Source organism: Chenopodium album, chromosome 17 (genome assembly GCF_948465745.1).
Source record: "Chenopodium album chromosome 17, dcCheAlbu1.1, whole genome shotgun sequence".
Taxonomy (NCBI): domain Eukaryota; kingdom Viridiplantae; phylum Streptophyta; class Magnoliopsida; order Caryophyllales; family Amaranthaceae; genus Chenopodium; species Chenopodium album.
Window position 1 is genome coordinate 33,145,735 of NC_137850.1, and position 13,992 is coordinate 33,159,726.

A 13,992-nucleotide genomic window follows, 5' to 3' on the forward strand; every position below is an offset into this window, starting at 1 on the left:
CTTCATCTCACTTCTCGTATAATTTCATTCTTGCATGAGATTTATAACGTGGTATTAACACTTCTCTTTTCACGTTTGTCAATGTATATTTTTAATTGTTTATATCTTTAATTACAAATATGTAAAAATTATAAACATTTGATATTAATATTGTATAAATCGATACGAATATAACAAGATTCCACATGACTATATTTTTACTTAAGCATAAATCTTTAAAATAGTCAAAGTGAAACAAGTGAATAGTATAAAAGTCAAATTGTTGCAAATATAAAAAAAAAAATGGAGGAAGTACTTTGTATACTTAGTATTAGATAACTTTAAGGGTTGTTTGGTTGGGTATTCAGGAAAGGAAAGGTAATCACCTACCTTGATTCCCTTTGTTGATGCTTATTAGACAAATTCAATAATTCAATCATTCCTCTTCAGTCTTCACCCAACTACCTTGACCACCCCTACAACTACCTTTGACCAACCTGAAAATAACACCCACCACCTGATACTAATGCCCAACCACTGATCATCCACCACGACCACCGCACAACCGCCGATATTACTCCTAATCGCCACTAAAACCATTGTGAAACCCGTCGCCCACCCAAAATCATCCTAGACCCACCCGAAAAAACCCTTCCACACCCTAAATCGCCCACTCCCACCAAGAAAAACCCACCCACAAACCCCCCACAAAAACCACCCAAAAAAACCTTAACTTTCTCTATAAACACACTACTACCAATAAATAACCCCCAACATTAAAAAAAAACAACCATTACCAAGCAATTAGATCAAAGAATTTTAGAAAAAAACAAAAAACCAAAAAAAAAATAAAATCAGAGAAGACAAGACAAACGACAAGAGAGACAGAGGGGAACCAAGGGCGACAACCGAGGAGTGAGAACCGACAACAACTAACCAAAAATAAGGGATTGACTTTCCTTTCTATTTCTTTCCTTATGTTGATTCCATTGCATTTATCTTTGTATATATATGTTTTTATTTAAATACAAATAAGATGTATTACGATTTAAAGGTTTGATTTGAGAAAAGTTGTTTTATATATTTATGGAAATTTTGTCAGAAACCACCCGTTAAAAACTCTTTTTTGTCAAAAATCACCCGAAAAAACTTTTGTTGCCAAGGACCACTTGTTTTAAAAAAAAAGTTGTCAAACACCACTATGGTTTATATTCCGGCATTGACTCTCCAACTCCGGCGTTGACCACAGTCACGTGTCTTGCATGTGACTTTTAATGACCCCTTCCCTTCAAATTTTTTTTTTCCTCCTCGAAATTTTTAGACTTCCCTCCATAATCTCTCTCCTCTTCCTTCTCTCCATAATCTCTCTCCTCTTCCTTCTTTCTCCTCTCTCTGTTCTTTTTCCCTCTATTCTTTCACTCTCATCCATCTGCAAAGCTCCATTGTTAGTGACGAAAAGTTTTGAAATTAGTATCAACAACCTTAGATAATTCCGAAAAATCAAATTTCATTTCCGTGGTTGTCTTCCTTTTTCTTCCCCCAATTTGCTTAATTTAGGGTTTACTAATTGATTGGAATTGTACAAATTTCAGGTTAAATGTCGTAATCTCCAACAAACACTAAGTGCAGTTGTGGCGTCCCAATTGCTAGGTTGAAGTACTGGACTCATGAGAACCCTGGTCGTAGATTTGAAGCCTGTAAGTTCTATAACCCAGACACTAACCAGAGGGGCTGCAAATTCTTTCGATGGGTCGATGAGGAAATGACAAATTGGCAACGAGATGCTCTAAACCTAATTATGTCTGACAAACAACTTCTTAAAGGGGAAGTCAGTGTTCTACAAACAAGGTTGTGCTGTGCAGAAAATGAGAAGAAGAGGTTGAAGGAAGAAGTTGATAAATTGAAATTGAAGTTGAAGAAAAGAAGGACTGAACATCGTGACAACTTTGGAATGACTATGGTAGTTTGTGTGGTGATGTCTATGTTGCTTAGTTTGATCATGGTGAAATTAGTGGGCTAATGTAGTTTAAGTTGGGAATGCAGTAGCCTAATGTAGTGCTAGTGGTTAGTAGTTTGTATTAAGGCTGGTTTAGCAACTAAGTTTGTAATCCTATTAACTAAGTAATGAATGAAATGGTTTCCTTTTCTCTTAATTAGTTTGCACAAATAGAGAAATGCATTGCTTATGATTGTCAAAACTAACAACTTGTTCAACATTTAACAACACAAAATTGCAAATGTTTTCATAAACATCAATAAAGACATAGGAATATATCAAGTTTGCAAAAGATAATCCTATCTTAATAAACTGAGTTCACATGACAGTATAAACAACAATCAGAATTATGAGTTTGTGTTTGAGGCTTGAGATTGTTGTGCTGTGCAGCTTGCTTGAGAACATAACACTGAGGCTGAGGCTTCTGCATTGGTCTTCTATCTTTTTGAGTTTGTTCTTGTAGAAACTTGTGGAGCTGTTGTTGCTTGAGTGACTGTAGTTGAAGCTGGTTGCAGGGAATTTTGTGGTGGAGCTGTTGTTGTAGCTGCATTTGTGGTGGCTGCTGCTGCAGTAGTGGTGGTTGTTGTAGGTGCTGCATTGGTCGTGGCTGCTGCTGCTCCCTTCTTTGGTCTGCCACCCTTATTGACAGGAGGAGGTGGTAGTGGTGGAACAAGTGGATTTTTACAAGTTTTTTGGTAGTGCCCAAACTGATCACAGTTCTTGCAAGTGGATTGCTTTTTATTCTTGACAACATAATTAGCATCTTCTCCCTCTCTTGGCTCCTTAATTCTCTTCTTGCCCTTGGGTCTTCCTGGCAGCTTCTTATATGCTGGTGGCAGTGGCTCTGGGAAGATGGTCTTTGGCCATTGGTTTTTACCAAGCATGGGGTGGAAGGCTGGAGCATATGACTTAGCATATGTAGAGACATGATAGGCTGGGTGCACATAGTCCTCCCAGTTGAACCTTTTCTTTGCAATACATGCCAAGGCATGATAACATGGGATCCCCATTAACTCCCACCTAAAACAACCACAATTTCTATTTTGCAAATTAACCACATAAGTCTCACCAGTTGACTTAATGCATGTCTCGACCAATGACAAGCTGGAATGTTGTTCAAATAGTTGTAAGCATCTATGGACAGTTTTTTAACTGCTTCCATGTGTTGATTGAAATGAAACTGACATTCACACAGAACATCAATAAAAACAAGGAAATTTAAACAACTTAACAGATCATATGTTCAAGCACTTGAAGGAAAATGAGATTATTTACCTTTGTTGATGCTCTAGCTGCCATGTAAAAGTATTGCTTGTAAAGCTGGCCAGGAAAATTCAATTTGAAGTTGGCCCATATGTGTCTGCAGCAGAACCTTATTTCAGCTCTAGGAATCACTTTGTTGAAAGCATCCAAAAGACCCTACAAACACAATGGATTGCAACATTAGATAAGTCCAGATTCAAGCAAATAGTCAATAAAAATCAAAGGAATAGGGCAGGTTTCACTGACCTTTTGCCTGTCAGACATATAAGTCACAGGTTCTTCTCCTTGCCTCACCCATGTCAAATCCCGAGCCACACTCCCCAAGTCCTTTACAAGCAGCTCCAAAAACCACTCCCAGGTCTCTCTGTTTTCAGTCTCCACAATGGCCCAGGCTACAGGAAACAAATTATTTTTTCCATCCTTTCCCACTGCTATCAAACAAATCCCAGGTACTGCACCCCTTAAATGGCATCCATCCACACCCAAAATTGGCCTACACCCAGCCATAAAACCTTCTTTGCATGGCTGCAAACATATGTACATACTCTGAAATAGGGGGGTGGATTCTCTATTCCAATGCACTTCACCACAGCTGTACTATCAGGATTTATTGTCTAATGGCTTCAGCATAGTCCCAAACCTTCTTATATTGATCTGCAGCATCTCCATGAATCATTCTCATTGCTATTTTCCTAGCATTATAACATTTGTAATACCCAAGACTAACTCCTGTCACTCTCCTAGCTCTAAGCATAAAGTCTCTAAGCTTCCAAGTAGGTGAGTCCCTCCATTCATCTAAAAATCTCTCAGCTAAATACAGAGCAGTAACCTTGTTGTTTTCATGTTGTCTTCCACACACATGACTCAAGTTTATAGTTCTGATCTAAATTGTAGCCTCACCTTTGACCTTCTTGCAGTGTACTTTAAACTTGCATTTTCTGTTGCTCTCACAACTGCACTTTACAATCCTAGAATGCTTCCAGTTACAGTCACACTTATTGACACAGAACATAGTCATTTTCTTGTTGTCATTATGCAGAAAATAGTAATTGTATCCATTTTCAACTGCATGATACCTCAAAGCCTTCCTAAGTATGGGTACAGATGGGAATTTCAATCCCTTGGTCAGCTTTATCTTGTCCTTGAAGTCCACTTGTGGGTTGAAAACTGGATAATGTATCCCTCTCTCATCATCTGAGTCTGGCAAGCTCTCAACATCATTATCAGATTCACATAAATCAACATCATCAGCTAAGCCCAAGTCCACCAAACCAGGGTCTTCTGTAACAGGGGCCTGTTCAGTTTGTGGCTGGTATACTTGTACTTCCTGACTACCACCTAGACTTCTTGTCGCTCTCTCATTGATTGTTTCATCAACATTTGCTGCAAACAAATCATCATCTTCTTGATCCTCCCAGTCATCATCACTTAACTCCACATCACTGTCATCATCTGAACCACTAAAGTCCTCCTGCTCCTTACCTAACCCTCCCTTAACTACAGTCTCTACATTCCCAAGATCCTCACAAGCTTGCCATTTCCTAGATCTAGCAGTAGTTTTCCCTTTAATGCGTGAAGAAGGATGTTTTTGTGGCTGTTTTTGGCTAAAGGAAGGGATACAAGGTTGGTTAGTAGTTGAAGAAATAAGTGAGAGTGTATTTTCAGATCTAGGGTTAGGTTGTGCAACATGTGGGGCCCTCTGACTTGTTAACTCACCAGCTTTTCCCTTTCCTTTATTGTTCACACCAAACAGCTGGTGCATGTTAAACCACTCTTCAACATTAGAAAGATTCTCATATTCCTCATACTCATTATTATACTCACCTTCATCATACTCATCACAGACATCAGGCCCCTCCTCTTGGCTTTTCCCTCCCCCAACATTATCCACTCTCTCATGATGTACAACATACAAATTGTACCAACCATCCCTTTCAGGAGATTCCAACAACTCAGGAATCTCTTTACCACTCTCTAATTGCTTCCTCCCAGTAAATAAAGTACAATTCTTTTTCCTAAACCAAATCTCACCAACATCTTCATACTTCAACTCATGCCTAGTCCAGTAGGCAAACTCAAAAACAACATTCCTCTACATTTGGGTGTAAACTAAGGCCATGATAACCAGTAGGCCCTGGTTCATAAGTGGTTTGTCTTTTCTTCTTATTAGTGACAAAAACCCCACCATAATACAGTCTAAACTTCATTTCCCCAATTTTTAATCTATACCAAGGCACACCTACAAACTTTTTCCCATTAAACCTGATACATAACAACAAAAACCAACAGAAAGTACTTAAATTATCACACTAACTGCAATTTACAAGCAACATATAAAGGATAACTACATTACTAATTAAATAATCAACATGCAACAATTACCATTATCAAATTGCTTCAAATACCAATAAAGCACCACAATTCACAGTATTCAATTGCTTCAACTAATGAAACCAGTATAAACAGTTCACTTTGCACAATTTACAAATTAATCAAATAATTAATGGTAGAAGGACATAATTCAGTTTTAAAATCACCCATAATATACACCATTAACGCATTATAATACTCAGAAAAGCGAACCTTGCTTTATGAACTATCTCCCATTTGATCCCCCCGACTGATTGTGTCTTGCGTTTGCCATTTGTACCTTTACCCACTGATTATGACTCAGCTTGATATGAAATTTACCCAGAGAACAAAGAAAGCAAAAAGAAGAAACAAAGCTCCGTACAAATTAGGGCAAAAGTAGAAAAAAATTTACCTTTTAAAACACGAATTCACTGTTTCAACTACTAGCAATTACTCGATTTCACCTTCGCAATTAAGGATGATGTCCAATCGTTCTGCAATTTGGAGAGGTATTAATGGCTGACAAAGGGAGAAAGAACAGAGAGAGGAGAGAGAAGGAAGAGGAGAGAGATTATGGAGGGAAGTCTAAAAATTTCGAGGAGGAAAAAAAAAATTTGAAGGGAAGGGGTCATTAAAAGTCACGTGCAAGGCACGTAACTGTGGTCAACGCCGGAGTTGGAGAGTCAATGCCGAAATATAGACCATAGTGGTGTTTGACAACTTTTTTTTAAAAACAGGTGGTCCTTGGCAACAAAAGTTTTTTCGGGTGGTTTTTGACAAAAAAGATTTTTTAACGGGTGGTTTCTGACAAAATTTCCTATATTTATAAATTACTTGATTGAGTTAATTTAAAATTTGCACTTCATTATGAGCCTGAGTATTTGATATTTTAATTGTCCCTCTACCCGGGACTGGTTAAGTAAGACCATGGGTTTTGTATGATCTGGTCTTTCCTCGAGTATAGTTTAACTTGCTTGAGGGGTGTGCACACTTAGGTGAGGAAAGATTGGTTTTGGAAATATATCTTAAAATTGGAAAGTTTATGAATTGGAAATCTATTGGTCTGTGGATTGACAGGCTAAAGTCGTATCACCTAATCAAAAGTAATTCCTAAAACCAGTAACTAAATATAGATAGGGAAGTAGGGTCGAATCCACAGGGAAACAAGTCTTTCTATTCCTAATTAATTATTATAATCTAAATTATTAAGTAACCAAAATATTATTGTAAAAGGGATAATTATACTACGAAGGGTAAAAGTAGGGAAAAGTAAAGGATAGAGAAAACTCAATGAATTAAAGACCTAGGGCATAGGTTCACCAATAAATAAGACTCCAGGGTAAAACATAATAATCAATCATCAATACATCAATTAACCAGATTATAAAGGGCTTTCGCTACGTATTACAATCACAGAATTAATCTACCGGTATTAAATCTCATCTCTCGAATCTCGACTTAACCATTTATAGATTAACTTGCCTATTGAAACTAGACCTAAACATCAATTCTCATCTCTCGAATCTCGAATCAATATTGTCAAACTCATGCATAAAAGATCAGGCCTAATCTAGTCACAGAGCATTAAATCAATCAATAGGAAACTAATCTAGCATTGATAATTAACAACAATAAATTACCCTTTCATATTATTTATGGATCCCCATAAACCCTAGAAAGGAAACTACTCAGACATAATTAAAGACTAAACTAAACAAAGCAATTAAACAAGGCATAAGGAAATAAAGAGATTAAAGGAAGAGAGAGAAATAGTTACCAAAGTAAAGGAGAAAAGAGATAATCAAAGACAATTGTGTCACTCAATTAATCCAAGATCAAGAAAAGTAGAGAGAGAAAAGTTAGAGAGAGAGTAAGGAGAAAAGAAGTGGATCAAGGACAATTGTCTTACACAATGATCCAAGACTCCCAAAACTAACATAACAAAAGAGTATTTATGCTAATCTACGAATCCTAAATTAAAACAAAATAAAAACGACGTATAAATTTCCTCCAGAAACACGCGCCCGGTCGGGCGCGCCTTTTTTCACCAAAACATCGCCAAAGCTTCTCTTCTCGCGCCCGGTCGGGCGGCGTTACTCTTCTGCGCCGCCCGGTCGGGCGCGCCTTCGGGCGAAGCCACTATGCACCGGGCGAAGCCACTTGGGCAGACCTTGGACTTCAATTAGGCCCCGATTCTTCGGGCCAATCTGGATTTCCTCTTCGGGTCTTGAATACTTGGTCCAAATGCCCCAGTATCACATAACCGAGCCCTTAATCACTGGTTCGACGACTCTAACCGGCCTTGGGCTACAAAGAATGGTCGAGCTCCTCCAATGCTCGCAGTTGCTCCATAAAATCCCGGGAAAATGCTCCAAATGCACAATTCCCTACAAAACTCAACCAAAACTACGAAAACACTAGAAAACACCAATTAGTAATAAAAGTGGCTCGTAGGAGCCAAAAACACTACTAATTACGACCAAAGGACGGGGGTAAATATATATATAAAATGAACACATCAAACTCCCCCAAGCCAAACCTTTGCTTGTCCCTAAGCAAAGAGCTCCTCAATGAACAATAAAACATGCCTCACCCCAATATAAAAATCAAGCACAAACGATTCATGGCAAATCAAGTGAACATGCTTCAAAATCAACCAATCCTATCCATCTAATCACCCTTCCTCCCCAACAATTGTCAAGTAGAGAAAACCACAAGAGCATATAAAATTCAAGACTAGTGCTCACACACTCAACTCTCATTTATGTGGCGAGTAAAAGATGTACTCGATCGCTCTCCATCCCAACCCCTTTAATGTGAACAATGCCCTCCCAAACTCACACACTCGTGTGTTTAAAAAAAACATACACTCAACCTAATAGTCGACTCGGAATATGTCAAGTCATAACTTGCATTGATAAACAACACTTTCACATTTACACAACTCTATGCACAAGGTCAAAAGGTATTTAAAGCTTGTAATGTAAGGCTAGGGTAAAGGGTAAGATATATTTGGGAGTAAGTGAGAGAAAAGCTATGCTAAAAGGGAGCCATATCCTAATAAAACCCATGATCAAATATAATGATCATACATCTCCAACATAACCAACTCCAACACAAATCCACCAACTACAACTCCAAACAAAATAAACAATCCCATCACTCACAATTTTACTCATAAAAATATGATAATATGGAACTTGAGTGAATAAACAAACTTTGAACTCATTAAACTTGAAATTTCTCATTGAAACTCAACTTTTTTTTTTCTTTGAATTTTTCTTGGGCAACTTTCATATAGATAATTTGAATATATAACAATTTTTTTCTTTTGCTCTTTTTTTCTTTTTATTCCACATTGGAAATTTCAACTTTGAAACACAAATTCTTATTTTTTCCAATCACAAAAATCAAAGAACAAATTACTCTTCTTATACCTCCACATTGTGCAAATAATGTACACACTACAAACTCCCTCACCTCACTCACTAATAGCTCCCCCAAGCCAAGCTTGGGACTAGTAACCAATGGGGCAAATATGGCTTGTAATGTGGCAAATAAACAATAAAAAGTCAAGGCAACAACATGGGTAGCAAGAAGGGAACAAATGTATCTAAATAAATCTGAAGGCTACCTAAAAGAACAAATGCCTTCGTCCTCCACATGTGCATAATAATGAGCCATGAAACACTACTCATAGTTGCAAACCAATACTCAAATTCATTGACATACCAGGAACTAACACACATTCCTAACCAAATCAACTAGTCAAGCACTATATTCACAAGTAGTTGGGCAAAATTGACGCATGTTTAGGAATCCAAGTAATTAAACTTCAAATCATGATCAACAAATCTACAATGCTCAAAATCAAATACCAAGAATCAAAACAAATTCGAAAAATTTTTAATCAAGTGGTACAGGGAAGCATGATTCATAATTCATTGGAATATAACTAACCTAAGAAAGCAATAAAAACTATACTAAGAAAAAGAGAAACAAAAAAAGAAGAGAGAGAGTGAAAGATGTACCATACGAACACGAGAACCTCCCCCCAAGCCAAATCAGACAATGTCCTCATTGTCTTAAAGGGAAGCTAGTAGTCAAGGTGACTACTCTTCATCATCACCACATCAATGTCACCAAAGCCTCGAGGATTGCAATGCATCTCTTTGGAACAAATTTGGGCAAGAATGAAACAAAGTGTTAGTGGGAAAAAGTCTAAAAATTGAGTCAGGTGCACTATTCTGATCATAACTTTTGATATATAAATGATAATTCAGTGATTCCAATTGCATTAGAAAGTAGACTTGAAGAGCTTTCCAACGATAGGTCACACGCCTAAATCCGATAAGAAACACAAAAGTTATGGCCTGTCGAAGTTGAGCAGTTTTGCCGATCCGCTCTCGCGCCCGGTCGGGCGCCACTCCGCCCCGTAGGGCGCCACACCGCCCGGTAGGGCGATCGTGAGATCCGTACTCATCAAGTCTCACGCCCGGTCGGGCGGTACTTCGCCCGGTCGGGCGATAATTGTTATTTTCCACCCTTGCTATCGTTCCCGGTCGGGCGGTCCTTCGCCCGGTCGGGCCCGAGGCAATGTTTGGTATGAGAGACTCCTTCACTTTAGAAATCAGCCTTCTAGATCAAAATCTACACAAAAATAAACTACCACAAGCATAAGATACACTCTCCTTACCTCTCTAAAACAAAAAAAACGAAAACACACAACAAAAAGAAAAGACTAAACTAAAAAAAAAAACAATAAAATACGGGTTGCCTCCCGCAAAGCGCTAGTTTATCAAGGTCCTACTCGACCATACTCCTTCTCTCAATCGGAAGAATTCAACGCCTTGAGTAACTTATCAAACGCTCCTGCAAACATTTCATTAAGCACTATATAGGGCTTAATTGCAAGCACATTAATCCTTTCAAAGAAAACGTTAGGAGCACATAAAGAGAACTCAAGGTAGAAGGAAAAATCAAAAGAGGGAGATGAAAATACACCACAACCTTCTACTTCCTCCGCTAAAAATTTAGAATTATTAGAACGAACATGGAGGTAGTCATTGTCTTTATCATCCAATAATGACTTGAAAATTTTACCCTCACAAATAACCTCATCACCAACAAAGGAATTTTCAACCACCGTTTCTACAACTAATGATTTTTCAATCACTGATTCGTCAACCAATGAATTTTCAACCACAAATTCTATAACGGGTTCTTCATCCTCAATAACATTCGTATTATTATAGTGTCCATAGACTTTTTCATCAAGAGCCTTCCAATAACTTTCATTAGCAACTAATCGTTTCCGAATATGATCATATGTATATGGAAAGACTCTAAAATCTTCAGGAGCACGCACAAAAAACTCACTATAAGGGCATTCAGGATTTTCATGACAAAGACGATATTGACAACAACAGTATTCAGGTGCTGCATAAAAATCATATAATTCTTGTAGCGTAAGCATGGTATTTTCAACTCATAAGAAATATATAGGGGGGGGGGGGATAATCTAGACTGTAATAATAACTAGGAATAAAAATAAAACCGTTTCCCCGGCAACGGCGCCAAATTTTGACAGGCTAAAGTCGTATCACCTAATCAAAAGTAATTCCTAAAACCAGTAACTAAATATAGATAGGGAAGTAGGGTCGAATCCACAGGGAAACAAGTCTTTCTATTCCTAATTAATTATTATAATCTAAATTATTAAGTAACCAAAATATTATTGTAAAAGGGATAATTATACTACGAAGGGTAAAAGTAGGGAAAAGTAAAGGATAGAGAAAACTCAATGAATTAAAGACCTAGGGCATAGGTTCACCAATAAATAAGACTCCAGGGTAAAACATAATAATCAATCATCAATACATCAATTAACCAGATTATAAAGGGCTTTCGCTACGTATTACAATCACAGAATTAATCTACCGGTATTAAATCTCATCTCTCGAATCTCGACTTAACCATTTATAGATTAACTTGCCTATTGAAACTAGACCTAAACATCAATTCTCATCTCTCGAATCTCGAATCAATATTGTCAAACTCATGCATAAAAGATCAGGCCTAATCTAGTCACAGAGCATTAAATCAATCAATAGGAAACTAATCTAGCATTGATAATTAACAACAATAAATTACCCTTTCATATTATTTATGGATCCCCATAAACCCTAGAAAGGAAACTACTCAGACATAATTAAAGACTAAACTAAACAAAGCAATTAAACAAGGCATAAGGAAATAAAGAGATTAAAGGAAGAGAGAGAAATAGTTACCAAAGTAAAGGAGAAAAGAGATAATCAAAGACAATTGTGTCACTCAATTAATCCAAGATCAAGAAAAGTAGAGAGAGAAAAGTTAGAGAGAGAGTAAGGAGAAAAGAAGTGGATCAAGGACAATTGTCTTACACAATGATCCAAGACTCCCAAAACTAACATAACAAAAGAGTATTTATGCTAATCTACGAATCCTAAATTAAAACAAAATAAAAACGACGTATAAATTTCCTCCAGAAACACGCGCCCGGTCGGGCGCGCCTTTTTTCACCAAAACATCGCCAAAGCTTCTCTTCTCGCGCCCGGTCGGGCGGCGTTACTCTTCTGCGCCGCCCGGTCGGGCGCGCCTTCGGGCGAAGCCACTATGCACCGGGCGAAGCCACTTGGGCAGACCTTGGACTTCAATTAGGCCCCGATTCTTCGGGCCAATCTGGATTTCCTCTTCGGGTCTTGAATACTTGGTCCAAATGCCCCAGTATCACATAACCGAGCCCTTAATCACTGGTTCGACGACTCTAACCGGCCTTGGGCTACAAAGAATGGTCGAGCTCCTCCAATGCTCGCAGTTGCTCCATAAAATCCCGGGAAAATGCTCCAAATGCACAATTCCCTACAAAACTCAACCAAAACTACGAAAACACTAGAAAACACCAATTAGTAATAAAAGTGGCTCGTAGGAGCCAAAAACACTACTAATTACGACCAAAGGACGGGGGTAAATATATATATAAAATGAACACATCATGGATATTACTACCTTTGAAGATTTTATTTTTGGAAATTTTGGAAAGTGACTTGTAGCAAGTTTAAATTTAAATGGTTATTCGAAAGCATGTTTTCCTAATAAAAGTATTTACATGCCTTACACTTATACGTACTTAGCGTTTTTGCTAATCTGTTTTCCTTTTTGTTTTGGTTCGCCCTGTTTACCATTTTTAGTAAGCAGTCTTGATTTCAGGTGTGGAGTTGTTCGTGCGCATACTAGAGTTAGGATTGGGATCAAATAGTTAGGAGTTAATTTTATTTATGTGTGGACGAGTTTTTATTTGATTATTTTGAAACAGTTATTATGGTTATTCATATTATTATTAATAAAAGTTTGTTATTTTTCCGCTGCAATTTGAGTAATTAAATAAGCCTTACGTTTTCACTTGGCGGTAATACGCCCAAGTATATCTCTACGATATCTGTATAAGTATAAAAATAGTATTTACGTAGAGGGAGATTTGGAGGTGTGACAGGGTAGAGTCGTATCCCCTTATCAAAAGTAATACCTAAATCCTCTAACTAAAGTAGATAGGAAAGTAGGGTCGAATCCACAGGGAAATTGGTCTTTCTATTGCTAATTAATTAAAATAATCTAAATTATTAAGTAACCAAATTATTATTATAAAAAGGAACTATACTACGAAGGTTAAGGATGGGGAAGAAATCAATAATAAGAAAACCTAGGGTCACAGGTTCACCAATAATTAATATTCCAGGATAAAGCATAACAATTGATAACTAACATTGCACAAATAACATGATCAACAGGCTCTCGCAATTTATTAATCAACATAGACCTAACAGGCTCTCGCAATTTACTAGATCTAAGTTCCTATTGAAAATAGCCTTTAATATCAAATTAACATCTGCTCGATTCATCAATTCAATATTGTTATACTTTTACAAGTGATCACATCTGCTCGATTCATGATTCAGTTGTAAAGCGTTAAAACAATTCAATGAGAAATTATCATGCAATATCAATAATCAACAATAACAAATTACCCCTTCATATTAATTATGGATCCCCATAAACCCTAGAAAGAAAACTACTCAGACATAATTAAAACTAAACTAAACAAAACAATTAAATAAAGCATAATAGAAGAAAGAGATTAAAGTAAGAGAGAGAAATAGTTACCAAAGTAAAGGAGATAGAGTATGGAATAAACCAAGAGTTGTAGAGAGAGAGAAAAGTAGAGAGAGAAAAGGTAAGGGAGAAAAGAGATGGTCTAAGGACAATCGTCTCACACAATGATCCAAGACAACTAAAACTAGCTTAACAAAAGTCTATTTATACTAATCTACGAATCCTAAGTTAAAACAAATTAAACGACGATTAAA